The 11759-nt window shown below is 49.1% G+C and overlaps 1 pseudogene; it reads right to left on the reverse strand.

The window, feature by feature from the left end:
* Nucleotides 1-1787, reverse strand: LOC138993446 (THO complex subunit 1 pseudogene; annotated as a pseudogene).
* Between the last annotated feature and the right edge of the window lie 9972 nt (nt 1788-11759).

Here is an 11759-nt window from a genome sequence, read left to right on the forward strand (position 1 = left end):
TTATATATGGGATGATGTGGAAGGAGCCAGAATGTTCCATTGTTCACCCAATCTGTTGGCAAACATCTCTATTTTCCCCCTGTCACAGGTTTGTCTCGGCGAGCATCAGGGCCTTCATTTCCCTTCGGTACATCATCATGATCTTCGTCATCTTCACCCTCACCCGTTTTTCTGTCTTCAGAAGGAGGTGGTGATTCCTTTGCTAGCTTTCTTACCATGTGGTCAAGATATTCTGGCAAACTTTTGAACTGTTGTTTGTTTGGCTGGAGGAAGTGAGGGCTTCTCCGTGCTAACAGTCTCAGGGCTCTCCAACCATAATTTGGATGGTTCACCACCTTATATTCGTTTTCAATCATGCTTTCCGGGTCTGCCTGTTCAATGGCTTCTGCAAAGAATTCCTCCAAAGTTGGCATATAGCCTCTGGGGGCTGATTTACAAGCTTCCATATTATCCGGGCAGAGATCCCAAAGGCTTGTTATCGCCTCGTTTCTCTTCAGAATCTTTGTGCTGGGCCCTTTCCACAGGAAGTCCAGGAAGTCCTCTGGTGCGGTTCTCTTTCGTACTGCTCTCGTAGGCTTAGTACCTGATGTTCTTTCCTTCACAAAACTTGGGCAGCCTTCGTTTTTCCACTTGTTCCAGTTTTCTTCCGTGGATAATATATGCTCTACCATCTTTGAAAATCTCTCTCCATCGGGTGGGTTTTCAGAGAGCAGTTGATAAACTGATTTTGTGGTGCCTTCAATCCAGAGTGACTGCTCATCAGTTAAAACATGGTTTGAACTTTTGGATTTCACCTGTCCCTTGAGATATTGGAATAAAATGAGATACTGCAGGAGAATCTGTCGGCGAAAGTTACTGTCACTCAGCTGTAAACCCAGCAGCAACTTTTCACTTGTTAAAAATTTTGCAGCATATACATGCTCTCCTCCTGCCCTTAATTCTCCCATCTTTTTTCTCGAGGCCTGAGTATCATCTAATTTGTAATTCTTGAAAACAGCCAGGACTTCTTCTGAGTACCTGCGGAAAGTTTTCCATGCCATCTTCTCATAACATTGCACAGGGTTCCTGAAGTAATCCTGAAGGGACCAGAATTTGCGGTGCAGGCTGTGATCCATTGGAATGGAGCAAGTTGTTGGAGCTTCATCATCACCCATGTCATCTTGGTCTACGTCCATTCCTTCTCCTTCGTCTTCAGCGTGCTTCTGACCCAAGGTGCTTTCCTGCTCATTGGTATTGAACACAGTGACATTTTCCAGATTAAACTGACCCTGCAAGTTAAGACCGGATCTCTCAGGGAAAGGGAAAAGCCTGGCCAAAAAGAGTTGAATCCGTGCACGGAAAAGTGTGTGCGGGGCTTTGGATAATCTTCTTAAGAGGTCATTGCACGTACGTAGTAAATAAGTTTTCCCAGCAGACTTCCAAGTAGCAACATTTTTTTCCACAAACGAGAATATTGTGTCACACTGATCCAAAGGCAGACATTCCAAAGCGTCTGCCAACAAGACAGCAGGTGTCGCCGCGGTGCAAATCCCTTCAGTGACTCCCCCAATAGCAAGAGAAATAATAGCTAAAACATTTTCACACGACGAGTGATTGATCATTTCTTCTTGCAGGACACCTCTGAAAGCTTGGTCAAGGGTACATTTCTTTTCGTCTTCAGTTCCAGGTAACTGGCTGAAGGTATTCAACAATGGCTTGATATTTTTGTTGTTCAGGGCTTCTCTGGTAGACTTGGTAAACCGTGTCTGCGCTTCGGCTACACTGAAGCGTGGCGGTGTAGGAGACATCTTCGCAGCGGCGCGTGTTGTGGGGGCCGAAGCCCAGCAGGTGCAGGGGTTCCCAAACGTGTGGACAAAGTCCGTGAAGAAGAAATGACACGGAGACAGTGCGGTCAGTTGATCAGCAGCCTAGCCAGGTTCTTGCCAGGTGCTCCAGCGGCAGCGCCTATGTCCCGGGACCGGGTCTCGGCGAGATCTCTGCCCCGAAAGCTCCCTTGGAGAACGAGGACGACCACCACGACCACAAGCCTAGGGCTGGGAAAGCTCTGCCAAGAGGAACCCTGCTTTCTTTTATAGCGCCAGCGCGTGGTGGGAGGACCCAGAGAGAGAGACCCACCAATCAGCTGCTCCCAGGAATGAGGCGTCACCGCTGTTTGGGCGACGCCAACTGTAGGGCGGGGCAGGTGTCGCATCTCAAGGAAAGGCTCTCCTTAACGTGGCTGAGATGCCTGGGGCGCTTGACCAGCGCCTCTTGGCCTGGCTCCTCCGACCCAGGACCGTGAAACGAGTGCTGGGGGGTCTTATTTTACTTTAGGTTATTTATTTATTTATTTATTTATTTATTTATTTATTTATTCATTCATTCATTTATTTTTCTTCTCATTTCTGTGCTCATTTCTCTTCATTCATTGCAATTGATTCTATCTCTGGACAATGAACCCTGGCAAACATCGGTCCCATTCGCATTCGAAGGGAGGGGGCGCGGTGTACGGGAAGGGGGAGGGGGCAGGGGGGGAGGCGGGAGGGGGGGACCGCAGATGCAAACACACCCAACGTAGCGGCCCTTGGAGGTCATGGGAGGCAGAGGCTGAGGTGGATGTGAATAAAATGTGTACGGCTTTGTATTTTTAGCTCTTTGGCCCAGGCCCCAGCCCCAGTCAACCCGACCTCTGCCAGCCGCGGCCCTGTCTTTCCTCAGTTCCACGTTCTTGCTTCTCTTGCTGCTCCCGGACCACCTCCTTGTCAATCTCCTGGACAACACGGGAGAGCTCTTTGAAGTTGCGGAAGATCTTGCCATCTGGCAGGTGGATGCGGCGCATGAGGTGGATCTCTACCTTAGAGTTCATGCACTGTCCCCTGATGTGGGTGACCATGGCATACTTCCCCCTCTTTGAGCTCCAGTCACTTGGAAGCCGCCATTTTGTTTTTTAAATACGTTTCATTGATTTTTTAACAGAGTGGAAGGGAGAGGGATAGAGATTTAGAAACCTCAAAGATAGAGCAACCTCAATCAGCTGCCTCCCGCACACCTCCTACTGGGGATGTGTCCACAACCAAGGTATATGCCCTTGACCGGAATCCAACCTGGGACCCTTTAGTCCGCAGGCCGATGCTCTGTCCACTGAGCCAAACCAGTTAGGCTGGCAGCCGCCACTTTGAAAAGGCAAAGGTCAATCCCTCTCTTTTATCCTCTCCCTGCGCCCCGGATCCGGCATTTTAACTTCCCCGTTTGGATAGAACAAAATGCAAGTCCAAAACATTGTACAAGTATACTTTTTACTACACAAAGGTGGATTAATACCTTTGTGTTGTTGTTGTTGGTGTGTGTGTGTGTGTGTGTGTGTGTGTGTGTGTGTTAGTGTGTGTGTGTGTGCCCGAGCGTGCGTGCGCGTCTGTGTGTGTAAATCCGCAGTCACGCATGGACACTTCTTGATCTGAATGGTCCTTTAGCATCCATGAGCACCCTTCAGCCCCTGCCTTGTCCCAGACAGCGTCCCCTGCTTGTCCTTCCCACCTCTTGTCCAGCCAGACCTGGTGAAGTCCAGTCACCTGGCTCTGTCCTCCCTAGAGGAGGCTGCAGGAGGGGGGTTGCATTGGCGCTTCTCGACCAGCAGAGGGCAGGGCTGGCTCTCTGGCCCCGCCTGGGCTGGGCCAGCTGGTTGACTTCCAACCACCCGCCCCCCACCCCCCTCCCAGCCTTACCCCACTCCCTCTCAGGATGGATGGTTAGGCCTGGCTCAGAGACCAAGTCCGCGCCAGGCCACATGGGCCTGCAGAAGCCTCCGCCCCTTGAAAGGCTGGATCAATGTCATTTCTAAGGAGGTTTTCCTTTGGGGTTTTTCTGTTTGTTTATTTGGTTGTTTTTTTTTTATTGGTTTATTATTATTATTAATATTATTTTGGTTTATATTTTATTATTTATTTTATTTTATTTTATTTTATTTTATTTTATTTTATTTTATTTTATTTTATATTATTTTATTTTACAGCCCGTCTCTGGCGGCGGGGACCTCCCCATCCACAGAGAGAGAGCGGTTCGACCAGATGGCCCGAGACTGACTTGGTCTCAAGCAAGGACCCCATCATGCACAGAGAGCCGGGGTCTACCAGATTGCCCGACCTGGACTTCAGTCTTAAATTGTGGATCAGAGTGATTTGGGTTGATTGAAATGTTGACAGGATACTTTTAAAAATATATATTTAATTGATTTTTCACACAGAGGAAGGGAGAGAGACAGAGAGTTTTAAACATTGATGAGAGCGAAACATTGATCAGCCGCCTCCTGCACATCTCCCACTGGGGATTTGCCTGCAACCAAGGTACATGCCCTTGACCGGAATCGAACCCAGGACCCTTCAGTCCGCAGGCCGACACTCTATCCACTGAACCAAACCGGTTTCGGCGACAGGATACTTTTTGTTTTATTTATTTTTCTTTATTTGATCTGCTTGACCGGGAGCGGGGGCAGGGCCGAAGAGCAAAGCAATGTTGACATAATACTCACTTTTTTTCTTTCTTTTTAAAAAAATATATTTTATTGATTTTTTACAGAGAGGAAGGGAGAGAGATAGAGAGTTAGAAACATCAATGAGAGAGAAACATTGATCATCTGCCTCCTGCAAGCTGTCTTCTGCACACCTCCCACTGGGGATGTGCCTGCAATCAAGGTACACGCCCTTGACCGGAATCGAACCTGGGACCTTTCAGTCCACAGGCTGACACCCTATTCACTGAGCCAAACAGGTTAGGGCTTTTCTTTCTTTTCTTTCTTCCTTTCTTTCTTTCTTTCCTTTCTTTCTTTCTTTCTTTCACGTACAGCCCGCATACAATGATACATTCTTATCATGAATCCACATTTACTCTTATTTATTTATTTATTTATTTATTTATTTATTCATTCATTCATTCATTCATTCATTCATTCATTCATTTATATGTACAGCCCGGCTTATCACAGCGTTATACATTTATGAGTCTCTCAAACAAAACCCCAGAAAACACGTTGCAATGCTTACCCGTCCTGTTTCTAATCCTATCAACGCTTCAACACTTTAGGGATGTTTCCAGGCGGCATTGTTGGCATTGTTGGCATTGGCGGCATTGGCGGCGGCAGCGGCACAGTGGGGGCGTGTTCACTGAAAGGAAATTTCTAAATCGCCCCGCATTCACTAGCGGAGGAAATTTCAAAGTCTAACTGACAGTCTTTCATCCGCATCGTGGCAGTGTCTGTCCTTCTTGACTGCTAGGTGGAAACAAGAGACAAGAGAGAGAGAGAGAGAGAGAGAGAGAGAGAGAGAGAGAGAGAGAAAATGAGAATATGAAGCTTTCAACCCCCCCCCCCCCCCGCCCCCGGCAGTACCCGACCTTGCGTTCTCACCACCCTGATGATGACGTGAGGACGATGCAACCTGTCCTTGTCATGTGCCACCTTCCTGGTGACCGCTTTTATAAGCCTCAAAGCGAGGTCGGCCAGAGGGCCGGGTTGGTCCGTTGTCGTCACAGGGCGGAGCCAAATCAGGGACAGCACTTGCGCAGTAGGCAGACAGAGGGGCATGAATGGAAGGCAGTGGATCGCCATACTAGCACTTTGAATGGAGGCACATCCATGATAAATAACACAAAGCAGTACCTGTACCTCAAATGGAAACTTCTTTCGCAGACATGAAAAATGCAGGTCAAGTCACTTGGACACTATGGACGGCTTTGTCGTGTAGAAATGGGCAGGCGTGAATTAGGCATTCTGAACTTTGTCTTCCTTTGGGTTTGTCCTTGTGATCCAAAGGAACTCTCCCCAGCCAGGAAAGGTATTAGGTGGACTGAAGTGGACCACAAAGGGATTTCTGGCTGGAAACCACAGACCACACCACTGGTGGCGACCGACTGGGTGTGCCGTGCAGTGCCATGCCGTGCCCTGCCATGTCCCAGAAAGTCATAGTCAGGACTGAACCGAGGACCTTCCTCTTTCTCTCTCTTTTTCTTTCTTTCTCTCTCATTTTCATTCTTCTTTCTTTCTTTCTTTCTTTCTTTCTTTCTTTCTTTCTTTCTTTCTTTCTTCTTTCTTTCTTTCTTCCTTTCTTTCTTTCCTTTCTCTCTTTCTTTTCTTTCTTTCTTTCTTTCTTTCTTTCTTTCTTTCTTTCTTTCTTTCTTTCTTTCTTTCTTTCTTTCTTTCTTCTCTTTTCTTCTTTCTTTCTTTCTTTCTTTCTTTCTTTCTTTCTTTCTTCTCTCTCTTTCATTCTTTCTTTCTTTCTTTCTTCTTTCTTTCTTTCTTTCTTTCTTTCTTTCTTTCTTTCTTCTTTCTTCTTTCTTCTTTCTTCTTTCTGTCTTTCTTTCTTTCTCTCTCTCTTTCTCTTCTCTTCTCTCTCTCTCTCTCTCTCTCTCGCTCCTCCTTCCTTCCTTTCTTTTTTCTTTTTATTTTATTCTATTTTTTTGGCCCTTCCACCCCTAAACTTGGTTCCAAGACGGAGGGGACACACCTCTCCCTCTTCTACTCCAGCTTCCCTGCTGTTCCCCTTGCCTCAGATTTGAGTCTCTGCCAAGAGCAAGCATCGGGCAACCTACTACAGAGCCTTGCAGTCAATGGGTAGTCCTTATTCTTGTGTGTGACCTTAGCTGAACTTCACACAGGTTGTTTTCTGCATAGGTGTCATTCGAGGAGAACAAACAAAATACTCAGAATAAGAGCCATGCCCGGTGTCATTAACTAACGAGGTCCTTTGGCATCCTCTCTTCCCCAGCTTCCCTCCTGCCTCCCTCCAACTCTCTCCCTTCCTCTTGCTCCCCCTCTCCTCCTCTCCATTCCAGTCTATTCCACTCGCCAACCCCCCCCCCCAGATTCTGTCCATCCCGGGGCTTACACACAGTATACATACATACATACATACATACATTCGTCCTACACCTGAGTATCAACCAAAGACTTGGAAACAATGAGGAGGAGACTCAAGAAGTAATGCCATTCAAAACTAAACATTAAGTCATTGTGTAAATTCTGTGAAAGGAAAAGTGGATAGGGTATGCCTGTAAATGGCATAGCTCTCCCTGCTCACCTAGCCTTTTCAATGACAGCACCCACCCCATACCCACCCCCTTACTGTCATGGATGCTTTTCATGATCCCTGAGAGGAAGAAAATATCCCCTGTTGCTGAACCCTGGCTTTTCACACTGCAGATGACCCTCTTGGACAGACGCAGGAACTCTCTCCCTCCCAGTCCCAGAGAGGGTGTTTTGACCCACCCTTGATCTCTTTCTTGGTTTGTTTTCTTTCAATGGTGGTAAACACAGACCTCCTTTGAACCTTTGATAAGCCTACAGTTTACAATCACACTCCTTTAGCTTGATTTTTAATACAACTCCCGGGGTCAGGATTATGACTTTAGAGTCAGGGTTGGTTGGCCCAATGAAAGGACTCGTGTGTGTGTGTGTGTGTGTGTGTGTGTGTGTGTGTGTGTGTTCCCCGTTTTGTTTTCTCCAGTCTTTCTAAAATGTCACCAGTGGATTTCATGTAACCCTTGTACGGTCTCCTCCTTGGGTTGGAGTGTATAAAATAAGGGGATCGACATTCCCATTCTTTGGAACATCATCTCCCGCCATTGAGATTGTGCTTCCCGGCGTACGAATGACATTTCTGGACAGTTTGGCTGAAAGACACTCACAGAAATTCTGCACAGGTTGGAACATTTCTTACGTTGTTGACAAATGCCACACACGCACACATGTGTGTGCACTTGGTTCACAGTTGCTGCCTGTGGGGCTCTTTCAGGTGTGTCCATTTTCCTTCCTCTTTTTTCACAGGGAGGAAGGAGGCAGCGATTGTAATCACCAGTGAGTGTGTGACATGAGACTGAGGATTTCCCGTGGAAAGAGGGTGAGCGGACATATGGGCGGAGGGAGGAAGGGAGAGAGGGTGGGAGGGAGAACACATCCATCCACCCACTCATCCATCCATCCATCCATCCATCCATCCATCCACAGGGAAGTTAAAGATGTATGATAAAAGGGTGTCTGTCGTGAGTGCCACACTTGGAGCCATGTGTGTGGTGGGGGGTAGGGGTGGATGGATGGATGATCAAAACCGGCAACTGGAGCAGAGTGTGCTGGCCGGTCTGGTGACCCAGAGTTATTGAGTCAAATCATCCCTCACCAGGCCTCCCGCGACCCTCATCGCTCCACTCCCACCTATGTCTCTCCTCCTAGGGGATCTAAGACACCGAGATCTACTGTTGACCTTCGCCTTGGACCTTGGACTCACGCCCCTCAAACCCCTCCCTCTCGCTCCCCACATCCCCTCCCAGGATTCCCAAATGGGTGAGGGCTTGTTCCTGGGTTGGCAGTTAGAGGGCACTCTTTTCCACCAGGACAGGCCAGACCGGTTTCTCAAACAGCCTCCCTCCCCCAAGTTGGTGAGCTGTGGGCCTGAGGGTGGGGGGACTTGGAGAAGCCGGAGGCGAGGTCCGAAGCCCTGAGGTCACTGGAGACCTTTCTGCTTTTGAATGAAGCCCTGGAGTGAGATCCATTGGAATGAATCGCCCTGACCTCCTCCCCTCCCGCTTGCTCCATACCCCACCCCCTACTCCCCATCCTCCACCCCCTACTCCCCATCCCCCACTCCAGCTCCCTTCCTCTCAGCCCTCAGGTCAGGGGCTTCTGAGACTCTGGGCCTGGGGCGGGGAAGGCCTGGGGAGAGGGGAATCACGCAGGCAGGGGGAAAGCTGAGTTGCTTCCTGTGAGTGTATTTGAGCCCCAAGGTCCGTGTGGGCCCAGCGGAAATCTGTGTCTGTGGGGGCTACCCTCCTGCCTGCTAAGAGGTGCTGTCCCACCCTGGCCGGTCATTTCCCTGCCCCATCTGGGAGCTGGGCTCTCCTGCCCTGGTTCTGCACACAGGTGTGCGCCCGGCTCTCCACTCTCCACACAGCCTGGTTCCCAGGACCTGCAGTGAATCACTCAGACCCCCGCTCCCGAGGCCAGTCCTTTCATCTCAGACCCCACAGCTGCCCTTGGTCAGCCCTGGGTGACCAAGCCCTTATTACCTCTGAGGCCCTCTTGCCTGCCGGGAACCACTGAGCAAAAGGGTTTTATCCTCCGCTCTGAGCTGCCTTTCAGCGGACACCACTTCAGTCCAGGGCTGAAGCTCTCAGTGGACAGACAGGCTGAAGCGGCCAAGCCAGGTTAGGCTCCAGGCAGGGACCGGATCCCCAGGTCAGGTCCCCTTTGTCCAGCCCACCTGTGTTCTGTCCAGGTCGTGGGAGATGGCACTGCCCCACATGGGGGAGTGGCAGCTTGTCACAGCAGCCAGGCTTGCGGTGGACTCAGAACCAGCTCAGGAGGTGTGGCATGCTCCTAGTGCCCTGGTAAACCAGTTCTCCGGGCAGGGAGAGTCCTTGAATGTAGCATCTGGGCAATTTCTGTGGTGTAAATACTCCCACCATGGCCCATTCCAGGCTCCCATGGTGACTGTCGGTTAATGCATTGAGCTCAGAGTTGGGGAGACAAGCACAGTCTGCTCCCCCCAGCACACCTTGTGTCTCTTCCTACCTCCCTCCCCTCACCCCAACCACACTGCCATGCCTTCCATGGGGCTGAAATGCTCAAGTCCCAGCTGTCCTTGCTCACAAAAACCTCTGCAGGGTAGGGGATTTCACTGTAGCCCCTAGACAGCGGCCTTGAAGCTCTTGGGATCCTCAGCAATAAAGCACTTTACATCCTCCCCCCCGCCCCCCAGCCAAAAAAAAAGATAAGGATAACCAGGAAGCTGGTCATGCCCACAGGGGCCTGGAAAGATGGGGGCGGGCCCCTAATATTCCAAAATAGGTCTAGCTGCAGGCAAGGTGGGTAGCATTCAACTCAGTGGTGCCAGGAACTGGCCAAACCTCTCCCTCATCTGCTTTCTAGTGGCGGGGGTGGGGTGGGGTGGGGTGGTGGTGGTGGTGCGGGCTAGGTTGCCAAAAAGATTGGCATTTTTTTTTCTTGGATGGAGGGACCCCTGAGTCTAATTTCTCCTAAGTGTTGGTGAGTATGTACCCCCAAAAAGGGGACTCTCAAGGTACCGCGGCCTGGTTCCCCATCTACGGAGACACATGAGTAGGGACCCAAGCCGAGAGTGAGAGGCATCTCTGCCAGCCTCTGGGGCTGCTTGGGGCCATTCTGAGCAGGGAGGGTCCCCCATGAATCGGGTCGCTCGGGCTCTGTTGTGGAAGTTCATCATGGAGAAAGGACTGTTGGCAAACAGACATACCTTTAGTCGGTCTCCAGATGAGATTCCTCTCAGGATGTTCCCTTTTTAAAAATCATCATTCTTGCCCTAACTGGTTTGGCTCAGTGGATAGAGCAGCGATGGCGAACCTTTTGAGATCGGTGTGCCAGCATTTTGAAAAACCCTAACTTAACTCTCGTGCCCTGTCACATATAGAAATTTTTTTGATATTTGCAACCATGGTAAAACAAAGACTTATATTTCTGATATTCATTTTATATATTTAAATGCATTTAACAGAGAAAAAATCAACGAAAAAAAAATGAGTTGTGTCATAGGTTCGCCATCACTGGGATAGAGCATCAGCCTGCGGACTCAAGGGTCCCAGGTTCAATTCCAGTCAACGGCATGTACCTTGGTTGCGGGCACATCCTCAGTAGGGAGTGTGCAGGAGGCAGCTGATGGATGTTTCTCTCTCATCGATGTTTCCAACTCTCTATCCCTCTCCCTTCCTCTCTGTAAAATAAATAAATAAATAAATAAATAAATAAAGTATATTTTAAAAAATAAAAACCATCACATTCTTTCCTGTTGGTTCAGTCTCTGGCTCATTGAAGTCTACATACACACGACCCTTCTAATAAAACCCCACAAAAACCAACAACCAACATATGTTGGCTTAAAGACAGACATGCAGACAGACAGACAGACTGAGATAAACCTCTGAGTCCCTATCAGGTGAACTGGGGACGATTTGAGCAGGAAAATATAGGTTGCCCCTGTCCCATGCCCTCATTGAAAGGGGACAGGTTCTGATTTTAAAACAGCCGTCTGTCGGTCCGTCGGTCGGTGGGGTACCCCTACCTTCCACTGTGGGCACACAAGCTTGACTCCCAGGGAGAGGGAGACTTGGTTGGGTAGGGTTAAGAACAGGTAAAGTAGCCCCAGCCGGTCGGTCGGCGTCTCCGAGAGCTTCAGGACCTTCACCTGTTAGGATCATTGCCATTTTTCCAAAAGCAGTATGAGTGATGAGAATGGGAGATTCCCTCTCACAGTCCTCGGATCATCCCGAGGTTCGCTTCTGTGTGTTTTCTCTTTGTAAATCCAATTTCTGTCTTTTGTTGCTGTTGTTTTCTACACTCTTTCTAAGGGTGACCTGGCTTCTGACAGCAGAAACAGACGCCTCTACCATTTCACAGCAAACCTCATGGACAGATTCTGTTGCCTCGCCCTCAGAAACCAGCAGGTGTATACGTCGTGTTCACGGAAAAACATGCAAACCCATAGAGATCTTTCATGAGTTTATTTGAGCCAAACTGTCCACACTTGCCAGGAAGCAGAACCGCAAGGGGTTGGGACAATGCTCCGGAGAATGGCTGTTTTTCACTGTGTTTTATTCATTCTTTCTCTAAATTATTATTTAATGCATTTTTATTGATTTCTGAGAGAAAGGGAGAGGGAGAGAGCGATAGAAACACCCACTACTGGGGATCGAGCCCACAACCGGGCCTGCACCCTTGACTAAAATCGAACCCCGGACCCTTCGGTCTCCAGGCTGATGCTCTACCC

Source organism: Myotis yumanensis, unplaced genomic scaffold (genome assembly GCF_028538775.1).
Source record: "Myotis yumanensis isolate MYYU_CA2020_CCGP unplaced genomic scaffold, mMyoYum1.0.hap1 SCAF_15, whole genome shotgun sequence".
NCBI lineage: Eukaryota > Metazoa > Chordata > Mammalia > Chiroptera > Vespertilionidae > Myotis > Myotis yumanensis.